Here is a 13348-nt window from a genome sequence, read left to right as displayed (position 1 = left end):
GCAATGTATTTAAGAGAAAATTAAATTGAAAGTTAAAAAGGCTTTTTAGTAAGTAAAAAGTTAAAAAGGCATTTTAGTAAAATAAAGGTAGTATTAAAATAGAAAATAGAGGCAAAGATAAAAAGCTTTTTAGAAAGTGCAATGTATTTAAGATTTTAGCAGAAGGCTATAGCAAACATAAAAGTCTTCAGTCTTGTTTTAAAGGTGCTCAGAGTTGGGGCAAGTCTTAAATCCTCTGGGAGTTTATTCCAGCTATTTGTTGCATAGTAACTAAATCCTGCTTTCCCATGTTTTGTGTTTACTCTGGGGATAATTAACAGATTGGTCTCAGAGGATCTTAGTGGTCTAGAAGGCTGATGTAGTGGAAGCATATCAGTTAAATATTTTGGGCCTAAACCATGTAGGGATTTATAGGTTAGCAACATGATTTTAAAATCAATTCTCTGACCTACAGGAAGCCAATGTAACGATTTCAGAATTGGTGTAATATGATCAAATTTTTTGGTCTTTGTTAGAACTCTAGCAGCAGCATTCTGAACAAGCTGAAGCTTCCTCAGAGATTGTTTTGGGAGACCTGTGAGGAGACCATTGCAGTAATCAAGCTTACTAGTGATAAAGGCATGTACAAGTTTTTGTAAGTCTTCGGTGGACATGAGCACTCTAAGTCTTGCTACATTTTTAAGGTGATAATATGCCGATTTTGTAACTGATTTGATGTGACTGTCAAAATGTAAATCTGAATCCATGATAACCCCTAGATTTCTGGCTTTGATTGAGGTTCAGGGACAGAGAGTGAAGGTGTTGGGTTACTTTAAGCCTTTCCATTTTAGAACCAAATACAATTATCTCTGTTTTGTCCTCATTTAGTTGAAGGAAATTTCGGCACATCCATTCCTTCACTTGCTCAATGCACTGGCACAGCAGATCTATGGGCCGATAGTCATTTGGTGATAGCGATACATAGATTTGCATGTCATCAGCATAGCAATGATGGTCAATATTGTTATTTTGCATGATTTGCCCTAGTGGGAGCATGTAGATGTTGAATAAAGAGGGTCCTAAGATCGAACCTTGTGGGACTCCACATGTCACGTTGGTTGATTCTGATACAAAGTCGCCAATGGAAACAAAGTAGTTCCTATTTTGTAGGTAGGACCTGAGCCAATTTAAGACAGTGCCTGAAAGCCCCACCCAGTTTTCTAACCTTTCCAGAAGTAATGTATGGTCTACAGTGTCGAATGCAGCACTGAGGTCAAGTAGCATTAGTATTGAGGTTTTGCCAGAGTCTGTGTTAAGACGGATGTCGTTTACAACTTTAATAAGGGCGGTCTCAGTGCTGTGCAGGGGTCGAAATCCTGATTGGAAGGTGTCATAGCAACCAGTTGATGCCAGGAAGTGATGTAGTTGCTGGAGGACAACTTTCTCAATGATTTTACTTATGAAGGGTAGATTTGATATTGGTCTGTAGTTGTTAATAATAGAGGCATCTAGGCTCCGCTTTTTTAAAAGCGGTTTAATAACTGCAGTTTTCAAAGCTTTTGGGAACTTGCCTGACTAGAGAGAGTTGTTAACTATCTGCAATATGTCTACTGCTAGGCAGTCGAAAACATTCTTAAAGAGGTTGGTAGGTATAGTATCAAGGCAACAGGTGGATGGCTTTAGTTGTGTCACAGTTTCCACAAGATTTTGAGAGTCTATAACATCAAAGCATGCCATCCTTGCCACGTAATTTTTGCCTGAACAGGGTGGTAGTCCAACATTTTTGTTTGACGTGGAGATATTGATGGCGCGTCTGATACCTTCAATTTTTTCAATATAAAAAGCTGCAAACTCATTGCATTTCTGCGTGGAATGGAGATCAGGTGGAATTTCTGTTGGGGGGTTGGTCAGTCTGTCAACAGTTGCAAATAGGGTTTTTGCATTATTAGTGTTGGTTTTAATGATATTGGAGAAAAATGTTTCTCTAGCATTTTTTAAGTCTAAATTGTAGGCACGGAGGCTCTCTTTATAGATATCATGGTGAATATGAAGTTTTGTTTTACGCCAGATGCGTTCAACCTTCCTGCATTCTTTTTTCTGTGCTGTTACAGAAGCAGCTTTTCTCCAGGGTGCCTTTTGCTTTCCAGAAATCGTTTTAACCTTATAAGGTGCAATGACATCTATGACTTTCAAAATTTTCAAATTAAAGTTTTCTACAAGATCATCAGCAGAACATGGGTTTAGAGGTGGTAGCAAGGAGATGGCCTTTTTAAAAAGTACATTAGAATCATTGATATACCGTTTTTTGACAGTGTTTGATTTTGTCTGTATGTCGGGAATAAAAGATATGTTAAAGAAAACACAAAAGTGGTCAGACAAGGAAGGATCAGTCACAGAGAGATCAGAAACATTGAGGCCCTTTGTGATAACCAGGTCTAGAGTGTGCCCCTTACAATGAGTAGCCTCTTTCACATGTTGAGACAGTTCAAATGTGTCCAAAATGGTAAAAAGTTTTTTTGCACACTTGTCATTCAAATCATCAGTATGAAAATTGAAGTCACCAGTTATAACTAGACAGTCAAATTCTGTGGAGATGCTAGACAATATTTCTGTGAAGTCATCGAAAAAATTTGCAGAATATGTGGGTGGCCTGTAAATAATTAATAGGAGAACTCTGGGGGAGCATTTCAATACAGCACTAAGGTATTCGAACGATGGAAAATCACCAAATAGCATCTGTTTCCCCTGAAATACATTTTTAAATATAGCAGCAACCCCTCCACCTCTTTTTCCAGATCTACATGCATCAAAAAAGTTATAGTCGGGAGGAGCTGTCTCTATCAGAACGGTTGCACTGTTATTTTGTTCCAGCCATGTTTCAGTTAAGAACATAAAATCCAGTTTAGAAGTGTTAATAAGATCATTAACTAAAAATGATTTGTTATTAAGAGACCTCACATTAAGTAGAGCCATCCTGATGGTGCTGTTGATAGGCTTTAAGGTTGTTTTTGGTTTGGAGGCAATAGATATGAGATTTGTGAGGTTAGCAGTGTGTCTAAGTTTCCCTTTGTTTACTCTCTTAGTGGTTACAGCATGAATGCGAAAGTTGCTTTGACGTAGGCAACCTTGGGTTCCGCAGATTATGAGAAACTTCCTTTATACTGTGTCTACGGCTGAACCCTTTTTTGTCTCAGTAATACTCAGGACTACTATCAGTACGGTTGTGGGGGTGGGGCGCCATCCTACTGGGTGTTAGCATCCTGCGGCCATGACGTGGCGATGCTATCATTGACACAGATGCAAGTTTGATACCAGCATATTCCAGTTTCTTAAATTCGGCTGGAAAATCGCAAAGGGAGTCATTGGAGCTGGAGTTGTTGTTGTGGCTATGGGAGAGATGAGGCTGGAGGTCATCGTCGATGGGGGAATGCAGAGGAGGGGGGTGGCCGTTCCTCGCCAAGCCAGCATCAGCGATGGGGGATGGCCCAGTGTTGATGGCGTCGGGCGGGCTGTTGTCTCTCTTCAAGGTCTGTGGGCTGTCTGCTATCTGTGTGTCAGATAGTGGCAGAGTAGTTGTGTGGGGGAGGCTGTATTCTCGCTTCTTCTCAACCTGTGCTCTGATTGTGGCCTGTGCGTCAGACCATGGCAAGATTGTTGCCTGTGCGTAAAGCGAGAAGAGAAGATTGTCCCTCAACAGTTTTGAGCCTAACCTGTTTGGGTGTAGGCCATCTGCTCTGAAAAGATATTTGCGCCCCCAGAATAAGTTGAAATTGTCAATAAAGTCCCTTCCTCTTTCATTGCAGACTCTGGAAAGCCATGTATTCAGTGCAAGTAGACGACTGAATCTGTTAATTCCCCTGTCAACTGTTGGTATGGGTCCACTGATGGAAGACTTGATGTGTGTTTTGTCCAGTGTATCCAATAGATCAGTGTAATCCCTCTTCAGAAGTTCTGACTGTTCTCTTTGAACATCATTAAATCCTGCATGCACAATAATCTGTGAGATTTTGGGGTTCTCCAATATGACTTTGGCTAGTTTATGGTTGATATCAATAACCATTCCATATGGGAAGATGCATGTTTTGATCTTCTTACCGGTTATATCCTTGATAGTTGAACCAGACACTCTATAATCAGAGTGTCTGGTTCATCTGCTTTCTCTGAGATGGGCCCTTGTTGGACGGTGGCAGACACATGCGCAGCCCGCCTCCGTGGCGACTGGTTGTTCCGTCTCTGTCCGCACTGTCCGTCCGGACGCATCTCGGGGCTCAGGGGTGCATCGGTGGCAGGCGCGTTCGTGGACTCTTGAAGTGGTAGGAACCGGTTCTTCAGTGGCAGGATTGATTTGAGTGATGGGCTAATCCGGCTGATACATGTAACTTTAGCTTTGGGTAGCTTAGCATTTGGTGTTGAGTGAACTTGTTGATTCACTTTGGTATGTTGCTTTGGCTTAGCGCCGACTCTGAGCCAGTGAGACGCAGCTGGAACTGTCTCTCTCTTGTCCAGCTTCGGGAAGGATACAGTGTAGCTTTGATCATCTTGCTGTATCTGAGTGAGCTCAGCAAACTCACCCATCGGCACTGTATCCTGTGATAGTCCTTTGCATTTTTCTACTGCTGCTAGTCTCGTTTCAATTAAAGCCAATGTCTGTTTCAGTTTGGCGCAGTCTGTGCATTTCCCAGTCTCCGTGCCTGAGATATCCGAATACAGAGGCATGTTGGTGATAGGAAAGTCCAAGGCTTTTTCTGCGTTCTGATCCGGGAGTAAAAAGTGCCAAAATGTATTGTTGAATCGAGCGATTGAGGACGACGGAAACAAACTATATACTGTTAGGTAAATAAAATAAGATAAAGTAGAATTAAGTAGTTTTTTCCAATGCCTAGCGGAGCTTCGGGAAACATGACCTCTCTCTCTGCTCTCTCTAGAGATCACCAAGGAAGGAAGTCCTTTTATATCCAATCATTTAGTGAAATAACTACTTCTTTAGGTTAAACACAGACTTTCTTAACCAGCACCAAGGATAAGGAAGTACTCAGTTTAAAAACAATCAAACACATGCGCGGGTGCGCACACACACACACACACACACACACACACACATGCGTTATCTTCGCTCCGGTAGGCTGCCGATAATGTATAAAGACTAACTCTACTCCCCCGACAACACCTCCCCTCGCTTTTAATAATTCCTAATTAGGGAGCAACTGGTAATAATTGGCCAAGCAGTCGGAGTGCTAATTAGAGCGTGCGTGTATGTGTGTGAGGGGAGCTGTGTGTCTCAGGGTTGGAAGATCGCTGCATGGGGGCTCTCAAGCAGTGGGGGGAGGGAGGGAGGGAGGGGGGAGAGAGAGAGAGAGAGAGAGAGAGAGAGAGAGAAAGACAGAGAATGAGGGAGGGACTTTAGTGGAGTGAGAGAGAGGTAGAAGGGAGGGACGGAGGGAGGCGGAAGGGGAGAGGGGGAGGGAGAGAAGAGGGGGAGAGTCGGGAAAGGGTCAGGTGGAGGAAGGACCTGCCCTCCCCCCCCCCCCCCCTCCGCGCCCCCACTTCCACCCCAGCCCTCCTACTCTTCTTCTGGTCCTTTGTTGTGGCATATGGTCTGCGGGAGGCCCTCTTAGCAACTTGAACCTGTGTGCGTGTGTGCGTGTCAGAGAGAGAGTTTGTGTGAAGTTTGTAAGGACCCCCCTTCCCCCCCCCCCTCACACTAACAAGCCTAATAGATTCTGCACCTTGGCTCAGTGTTTGGTCCTCGTTTACTTAAATTCCCATCTACATACTTAGATCTCAGGTTCTAAGTTCAGCGTTGAATCTAACAGAAATTGGATCAAATGGCGTCGGGCTAGTCGTAGCCTTGAGCTTTGGACATCGGAATAGTAAATTGAATGAATGAACGAACGGAGGTAACCCAATCGCCAGGTTAGATGGCTAACATGCTGCCATGCAGTCATTTTTTAATCAGAGTTTGGAGTTTTACACTTAAATCCGATCGATGAAGACGCTTACAATACCCCATGTTTGTGTCATTTGCGTTTTGTATTCCGCAGTGTGTCAACCCAAGCTGTAACGTGATTAACCCAGGCTCAAAGTACACCGCCGTCGTTGTAAACTAGTTTTCAGTGTTTGTGTTGTTTTTTAGGTACTGTTATGACGGTTGTGTTACTAGCTGTATGCGGCAACGTAAAAAGCACTTTTTTACGGTTTGTCCCTTTAAAGGCGATAATGTTCTATCAAGTTAGAAGACTGAACTGTTATCTTCCGTTTTAGCTCGCGCTAGCATGAAAGTTTGCTTAAGACACGGTAATCACCAAGAAGAGAACATGAACGGCTGGTACAGTAGTATAAGTATGACGGTCAAATAGGATTTTAAGAGAACCCTTCATCTTATCACTAATTAATGGTATATCAGCCCTCCTCTAAAATAGTTATTCTGGCTCTGACGGCCACTTTACAGTTTGCCGGCGTCTAATTGGTGGTTAATTAATTAAGTATTTGGCGGATTAGAGGAATTGAGGGCAATTTCTCTTTAACAACCTTTAATACGCTCTTGATTAGTGTCCTCAGACGTGTCCTGTGGAAGAAAAGTGGGATGCTTCAATTAGCCTCGGCTAGCAAGACAGGCAAGAGATTGCTGTTTAAGTTCCAGGGACAAGTTACGTTTTTAATTTATTCCAGAAAGGTTTCTGTTGAGTGCCTCATATGATAAGGAATGTCACATAATATGATGTTGTATAATTAGTTAGTAATTAATTGTATACAGGCCTAGTTATCCAGTATATGAAGCCAAGGTACAATGTTACATTGACACTGAGCGTTTCAAATGGATGCCGCAGTCTAAATTCACAATGTAGAAAAGTGTAGTGAAGCACAGCTCGGATGATAGCTACATCATTAATGGACTGCTGGGGTCTGACTTTGGTTATTGGTTCAAACCTACTGGCTGTGAGAATCAAAAGGTGGAGCTCCTTTAACTGTTAAAACTAACTGTTGAACATGCTATTAAACACGTACAATAGCACGCTAAAAAGCCGCCCAAATGCCGTTCCAAAGCTTAAAAGCCGTATTGTACGTTGATTATAATGAATACACGTCCACAATGAGGAGTAGTTTTGACTCTTTCGGCCTTCCATAGTGGCGCGCGTGTGGGTGCAATTCACTACTAACCCTAACCCATTTAAGTATCGACCTGTCTGTCCATCAGCCCGTCTGTCTGTCCATCGCCTTCCTTCCGCCGTCCGCCTTGCGTATGACTGGCTAACACGCAGCTGTTTGGCGTCCAGTGTTTGTGTTGTCCTATCACTAACAAGCAGCCCGAGTCGTTTTTAATAAAATAGCAGAAAATATTTTTTTTGTTGCAACATCCTTTCCTCACCCTTCTGTCGGAGAACTCCCTGATATCGTCTGTGAGGCTTGGGGCGACGGCACAGCGGCAGAGCGTGATCCATTAACCGCTAAACGGTGACTGTAGATGAGCCGGTCGGCGCAGAGAGAGAGAGGGACAGAGGAGGGGGGGGGGGGGGGGGGAGAGAAGCAGCATCGCGTTTGAGATGATAGCGCTCCGCGGCGCCGGGGCCGCTCGCCGAACGCAAGTCGATTGATAATTCCCCTGAAATTACACCTCTCTTGCCATTTGGTGAGCCACCCCTCCTACATCACCATCACCGCCGCCATCATCATCAGCATCATCAGCAGCATGAGACGTCTGCACTTTCTTCAAGAACATTCCAGGGCAACGCGCCGGAGAGCCATCTGCGTAATGTATCAAAATTGAACGGGCGGAATAGCGCTTTTAAGAGAAAGAACAGCCGGGGTGACATAATTGGGACGTAATCGTAAATGCTGTCGTATATATATATCTCAGAGAGCCGGGAGCCCCTAAAAAATAAGGAAGAGACTGTGTGTGTTGTGTGTGTGTGTGTGTGTGTGTGTGTGTGTGTGTGTGTGTGTGTGTGTGTGTGTGTGTGTGTGTGTGTGTGTGTGTGTGTGTGTGTGTGTGTGTGTGTGTGTGTGTGTGTGTGTGTGTGTGATATCAGCCCGCTTTGATCATGCATGCACTCAACCTGCAAGACCCCTTGCGCACGCGGGGAATGGTTGTCGGGTAATGCATTCAAAGCCCTCTCGCTCCGTCTTCACAATCCCCAAATGGGCTGAGGGGAGACGCTGGAGTGCTGCTGTTTGGACCGCAGAGTGGAGAGGGAGAGACTGAGAGAGAGAGAGAGAGAGAGAGAGAGAGAGAGAGAGAGAGAGAGAGAGAGAGAGAGAGAGAGAGAGAGAGAGAGAGAGAAGAGAGAGAGAGAGAGAGAGAGAGAGAGAGAGAGAGAGAGAGGGAGAGGGAGAGGGAGAGGGAGAGCGAGGGGGAGAGGGGGAGAGAGAGAGAGCACTAATGTAGCACCACATAATGTATGGAAGATTATAAACAGGTGCAAACAGTCAGACGTTCCAGCACAGGAGAGAGTGGGACCCTCAGCGTGTGAGAGAAAGAGAGAGAGAGAGAGAGAGAGAGAGAGAGAGAGAGAGAGAGAGAGAGAGAGAGAGAGAGAGAGAGAGAGAGAGAGAGAGAGAGAGAGAGAGACAGAGAGAGAGACAGAGAGAGAGAGAGAGAGAGAGAGAGAGAGACAGAGAGAGAGACAGAGAGAGAGAGAGAGAGAGAGACAGAGAGAGAGACAGAGAGAGAGACAGAGAGAGAGAGAGAGAAAGAGAGAGAGAGAGAGAGAGAGAGAGAGACAGAGAGAGACTGTATATTGTATTGTTAGAGGCTGAGCCAAAGGGTGTGATCTCCCATGTAGGAATCCCTGAGCATCACTTACCTGCTTTTTAATGACCTGTCTCTGTACTGTCTAGCCCCCTACCTGCTCCTTAATGTCCTGTCGCTGTACTGTCTAACCCCCTGCCTCCTCCTTAATGACCGTTCTCTGTACTGTCTAACCCCTACTTACTCCTTAATGACCTGTCTCTGTACTGTCTAACCCTACTTACTCCATAATGACCTGTCTCTGTACTGTATAACCCTACTTACTCCATAATGACCTGTCTCTGTACTGTCTAACCCCTACCTGCTCCTTAATGCCCTGTCTCTGTACTGTCTAACCCCTACTTACTCCATAATGACCTGTCTCTGTACTGTCTAACCCCTACCTGCTCCATAATGACCTGTCTCTGTACTGTCTAACCCCTACCTGCTCCATAATGACCTGTCTCTGTACTGTCTAACCCCTACCTGCTCCATAATGACCTGTCTCTGTACTGTCTAACCCAGGGATGGGCAACTTTCATGATAAAGAGGGCCACAATTTTTCATCATAACCATCGGAGGGCCACATGACTGCACACTTCAACTAAACGTGAGCTGAGAGAAGCTACACAATTTTGAATTTGGTAGATATGATTTCCTGTATTCTGGTGCATTTTGGGGATGGCCACTACCTAAAAAATCATACAGAATCATAACCTATGTACGGTATGTTAATTGAACCAACATACATTCATTTCATGTTTTCCATGCTCAAACAGCCACATGAATGGTCAGTATTTTTATCAGTGCAAAGGGCTCACATACATCATCATTCAATGAAGTCAAAAAACTGAAAAACAGTGGCCCAACATTAAGTGCATCAACTCAATGAACTCAAACCCAACAAGCAGTTGTAGTAGTTGTAGTGGCGACTTAAGTGGATATCTTTAATGACTGATATCGCTTCTAAGCAAACTAGACGCATGGGTTTGCCTTCGAATTCTATGAATTTTTCTCATCTTTACCGAGTTTTCTGTAACTCGATCAATTATTATTATTATTATTATTATTTATTTATATATATATTTTTTATTATTATTATAATGTGCGGGCCTGACTGAGTGAGGATGCGGGCCGCACTGAGTGAGGATGCGGGCCGCATGCGGCCCGCGGGCCGCCAGTTGCCCATCCCTGGACTAGACTGTACTAGACTAGACTAGAATAGACTTGATAAGACTACACTGGTTTGTACTGGACTGGACCACGCTAGACTAGACAGTGGTCATTGGTAATCGATTGCTGGACTATTTCCTAGAAGCAAAAATCGAGGTGAGTTTCCTCGTGAATGCTACTCATTGTCAGTAAAGGACAACAGACCAGCTATTCAAAGCAGTTTCCCAAGATGCATGCAATTAATTGAAATCCTTGCTTAAGAACAGTTTAGAGCAGATTTTGCAAATAAACACGGATCAAAGAATGAAACCTTGTTTTTGGCATTCGTAAACAGGCTGGGGGTGCTTCTGGCTGCGACGCACAATTCAAAGTGTTAATAATGAAATTGTAGATGGGAATTAAGGGTACAACGGTGTCCAATTATACCGGACCTCGATTGTTGCCGGGCCCCCGCGCGAGTTGGCACGCACTCCAAACGTATTCGCACTAGCGTCGCTATTCGTGTCGCTAGCGCTGTTTGTCGGTTCGGCTTTTGTTCTTTTCATCAGGCGAAATGTGAGGTTTCATCCCTTTTATTAATTGCCTTTTCCGTTGGTTGTTCAGCGTTTTTTTGATAACGAGGCTGCGTTTGATTTCAACACACCTTTTATCTTCAAATGGCCCGTTTGAATGTCATTACCCCAGTCGGTCCGTGTGTACGCGGCCACTGGGCTAACGTTTACGACGCAGCTAATTTGTTTTTTCATGTTTCCACTCGTTCGTCTCCGGAACGCACACAACGAAGGCCACAAGGTACACGCTGTTGAGAGTATGGATTATTAGTCGCCCAGTTACACAATCGTGTCATACGTGTAGCCCTGTTCCGTAGGAACGTGGTCAGAGTTCACAGGTCAGTTAAATTCATTTATTCGTTCTTTTCATGTGAGATTTACTTGAGGTTTGGACCCCCATGTGTGTGTGTGTGTGTGTGTGTGTGAGAGAGACCTTGTGCGAATTCTCAAATCTCACACACATTCAGAAGAAAACCAATGTACATTTTTAAGAGAAAGGCGAGCAGATGTCTCCGTGTCTCAGAACGCCTCTATCCCTGTACTGACAGATCACCGTGTGTCAGGACGACAGAACAAGAACCAAACCACGACACAATGTTGCCCTAATTGAATACGTGGACACCAATATCGTCCACAAGACTGTGCGTGTGTGTTTGTGTGTGTGTGTGTGTGTGTGTGTGTGTCTGCGTGCGTGTGCCTACCTGTGTGTGTGTGTGTGTGCGTGTGTGTGCCCGCGTGTGTGTTCTTGTCTGATCGTGCCTCTCAAAGAACCCCAGTCCTCCCCTCGCTGTTTTTTTTTATATCTTTTTTTACCATGGCGACTGGTCTGCTTCTCCCGTCTCTACGGTAACGGGGGCCCTGGGTTTTATTCTCTTATTGGCACAGCCATTGAACTCCCTGCCGTGAGACAAAGGACCGGGACCCCGGCGCCGGTAATTTCTTATCACCAAATCCCATTAGGCTCTCTCTCTCTCCCTCCGCTCTCTCTCTGCCTCTCTCGCCCTCTCTTTCTCTCTCTTTGCCTCTTGCCAGCCCACACAAAAGTGGAAATCAGTCGTCACCATTCAGCTCAGCACCTACTGTGCAGCTCCCCAGCTCACACACGCACACGCACACACACACACACACACACACACACACACACACACACTCACACACACGCACACACACTGGCACGCACACACACTGGCACGCACACATACACACAAACGCACACGCACTGGCACGCACACACACACACACACACACACACACACACACACACACACACACACACACACACACACACACACACACACACTTCCCCCACGTCTCTGGATTCAGAGAGCTTTATAATGGTATGAAGGGTTGCTGGTGTGCAGGGCCTTGTGTGAGGACGTGAGTTATATTAGGCCGTAGAGCACAGCTTTCCTACAATGGAAAAGTCTTAAAGGCACGAAATTGGTTGAACATATTCCGATCAATCTTTCAAAATGAAGTGTAAGATGTTAAATATAGATGTGTGTATTTATATGGGTGTTATATTAATAGTGTGGTACGGTAAATGTGTATAGTTTGACTACAAACGTTTGAAATACTAATAAAACGTTTTATATAGCATTTGAGAACACGGCTGGATAACAATATCATGACAAAAAACAATGTTGAGATATGAGGAGGAACCTCACGACACGTTTCACCTCGCTTCCTTTCTTTACCGAGTAGCCGAATGTTATTTCATCTACCTGGTGTTGCCAGGGACATAACTAGGGGACCGGTACCGATGTGACACAGCGCCACTCCCTCTGTGTTTGTGTGTTTTCTTTCTACCGAACACTAGTGTCTGATCCAATGTTGTTTTCAAGCCCCCCTGACAAAATAGGAGTCTCTCAAGTTGCCTCAACAGATTTGTAGCAAGCAAAATCAATGAACGACTGTATCAGATGTCCTTCAGAGGAAAACCGCACAAGGACCTCTCCTTGAACGTTTTAGTCTGACATGACCCAACTGCCTCGGGCCCAGTCTCTGCAGGGTTGAGTTTGTGTGTGTGTGTCAGTGTGTTTGCAAAGAGCCGATGAACACACACTGGGTTTCCTGTAGGCAACCATCCAGCAACACAAACCAACTGAAGTCAACCCAGTGCTGATCAGTGCTGTGTTTCATACCTGCAATATCGATATACCATTAACAAAACGCTGGGGAACACAGCCGGTATAACCGGGTGTGTTCCCCAGCGTTTTCACGTGTTTGACATTCGAGCGGTGGGGTTAACCTCACACACAGACAAGGTGTTTGTCGAGGGAACATAGTCATCTGCCTGGTTCGGTTGCACCCTGTTACCATTGTTGTTCATGTTGACATTTTTACCTAAAATGGCAGGATTTTTTGACGACTGCTTTCAAAGTATGGTTACTCTGGTGTACTATTACTTTTTAGAAGGCAAAAGTTTGTCGTGTTTTAAGGCCTTGAAGAGGGACCACCTCAGAATCAACCGCTGGGTGTTGCACCTAGAATAAATCATCAGGTTATTTTCAAGCATCACAATCGATAAAAATACAAGCCAGTGTTCAATTTTCTAGCGTTACATCTAGCGGTCGAATCTGAGGTACCTTTAATATCATTAGTGAGAGATCGGCAGTGTTTGAATTGGTCCTCTTTTGTCCCATATAGTGCACTACGTGGGATTACACCAGTGATGATGATAGTGGTTTTCATTGTTGTCGGATCCATCCAATAGAGATGTTCCAGGTTATTTATGCAAATGAGCTGCCACGGGCTGACATCTAAGAACTACGTTGTTTGCACGACCAATACACTTCTCCTCCCCCAATACTTATTCCCTAAAAAGTGTATGATTTAGTGTTCAGTCATTAGGGAATAGGGACTGAGGAAACAAGTGAGGCGGTTCAAACACGGATGTATGATATCATTCTGGCAGCAA

This window comes from Gadus morhua, chromosome 4 (assembly GCF_902167405.1).
Source record: "Gadus morhua chromosome 4, gadMor3.0, whole genome shotgun sequence".
NCBI lineage: Eukaryota > Metazoa > Chordata > Actinopteri > Gadiformes > Gadidae > Gadus > Gadus morhua.
This window is presented reverse-complemented; position numbering follows the sequence as displayed.